Genomic DNA, 2,500 nt, shown 5'->3' on the forward strand with positions numbered 1-2,500 from the left:
ATATTACAACTGACGAAGAATCATTTAAGTGAGTAGTATTTAAATGTATTGTTTTAATTCGCTTTTAGGTAACCATCTGTTATCCCAGTGGAAGCAAGGAATGACTGATCAATAACCCCCGCATAGCAACTTTAGTAAAATACTTCGCGCTTGGGCTAAATGAACAGGCCTACAAATCACTTCTTAACATCCCTGAAGCAAATCAAGTAATCAAGCAGGCCTTTATTGCTAACTTGAACGATGAGATGAAAAATCTTGTCTCCTCAAGTGTACTGAGAAACTCTAGCCCCGCTGAAATGGGGATAAAACTACTGCTCCCGCAGTCCTGCAGTGGAAAAAGGATGAATATGAAATGGGGATAAAACTACTGCTCCCGCAGTCCCGCACTCCCGCAGTGGAAAAAGTATGTAAAATCAGTTTTAGCTTTCAATTTACGGTTTGGTTAACTACACTTTTTATGAGATCGTCTGACATTAAATGCATGCTCCTAAGAAGACTTTTTATGAGATCCTCTGAAGAATATAGCACTCGTTTACTGATTAAGCCTAAGCGCTTGTTTTAGTGATTTGATCGAAGCACTCTTTTAATTAACAGTTTAGCTTTCAATTTGTGATTTGGTTAACCACACTTTTTATGAGATCGTCTGAAGTATATAGCACTCGTTTACTGATTAAGCCTAAGCGCTTGTTTCAGTGATTAGGTCGAAGCACTCTTTCAAAAATTGTAGCTGTCAATTTGCGGTTTGCTTAACTACACTTTTTATGAGACTGCGGGAGCAGCAGTTTTACCCCCATTTCATATTCATCCTTTTTCCACTGCGGGAGCAGTAGTTTTATCTCCATTTCATATTCATCCTTTTTCCACTGCGGGACTGCGGGAGCAGTAGTTTTACCCCCATTTCATATACTTGCTTTTACCACTGCGGGAGTGCGGGACTATGGGAGCAGCAGTTTTATCCCCATTTCATATTCATCCTTTTTCCACTGCGGGACTGCGGGAGCAGTAGTTTTATCCCCATTTCATATTCATTCTTTTCCCACTGTGGGAGTGCGGGACTGCGGGAGCCATAGATTACCAGCTCAAACTTTCATCGACTTCGGGACTGCAGGAGCAAGCGTTCAATGTCACGCAATCGTGGCGGGTATTCTGAAGTTGCTCCCCAAATCGAAATTGCAGAATACCCCGCAACTTATTTGCATTTCATTGAATAAGAATAAGCTCTATTGTATTCCGAGTCGTTCTTCAGAGGATGGCGCCTATGGGAAACAATAGGGGTGGGGTGTTGCGGGGTATTCTGCAATTGCTCCACGAATCCACACTCTCAGGGCTCAAGTATTCATGCATATACCATGTCTGGTAACACGGCTTGGAATGTGGCATGTGCTTTGTTAAATACCATTCACTCTAGTGGGCAGCCTTCTCTAAAGCTGAACACTTGATGTTTTAATATCTATCTCTCTTCTTTAATATTAGTTCATAATAGAATCGAGAAGGACTGGTATAATCAGAAACGTTCTAACTGAAAGTGAAAACTAACCTTTAAAGAGGCTCAATATCTGAGGCTCAATAGGTGTCGTTAAGGTAGGTCTGAATTCACACGTACTACATCAAATCCATTGAAAATTCGTCTGAACCATGATTAATTAATGATTTCCATCACCAAGTAATCTGAAGTAATCCTTTTCAAACTTCCTTCCTCTGTCTCATTTATCACTAACACTTTTTCACTTTACCTTTGCCTTTCCACAAAAATTAAAACATCTTATAGCTCAACTATTTTTTTTCAATTACTGAGGTGTCAGTAGTATCAAGAAAAAAAGAAGAAATTTTATGAGTAGGAAAGACATAATTATCATGGTCAGCAGCCCTGATGATCAGCTTGCCATCCCCCCGGTTTTTATTAGTTTGTTATTGAGTTTACTCGCTCAATGAAATTCTTTCCTTACGTTACGTCCTGCCCGGTGAAAACATTTGATGGATTAAATTTCTCCAACTATAGAAATAATTAAGTTACAATAATAAATTAAATACTGGTACATGTATAAATAGCTTTTAATAAACAGTAATTTGTGGAATATTTGAACTAGTCTTGTGTTTTTCCATGCAATAATTTACAGAGCTGGATAATAAAAATTATTATTGCTTTCTGTTGTAAATTTCAGAGGGTCATGAAGGGGAAGGTGGCAATCCCATTTCCCAGTCAAAATTTAGACAAAATCCCAGTCCCAGTGGGACATTTTCTTAGCGATCCCAGGCCATACTACTAAAATCCCAACAGGAGTTATGATAGAGAAAACATAATTTTAGAGTGTTGGTATGTTCATGTATGAAGCAGCTAATGATAAGTCTCAAAATGACATATGAGATTACTGGAGAACAAAGGCAATAAAGACAGACTGAGATATAATTTGAAGCTGTATCCGATTGCTTACCCAAGTGTCTGCCAAAAAGGCCTTCTATCACCTGGCACATGATAGCATTCTGAATGGTGCAGTCTCCC

This window comes from Montipora foliosa, chromosome 4, assembly GCF_036669935.1.
Source record: "Montipora foliosa isolate CH-2021 chromosome 4, ASM3666993v2, whole genome shotgun sequence".
Classification (NCBI taxonomy): Eukaryota; Metazoa; Cnidaria; class Anthozoa; order Scleractinia; family Acroporidae; genus Montipora; species Montipora foliosa.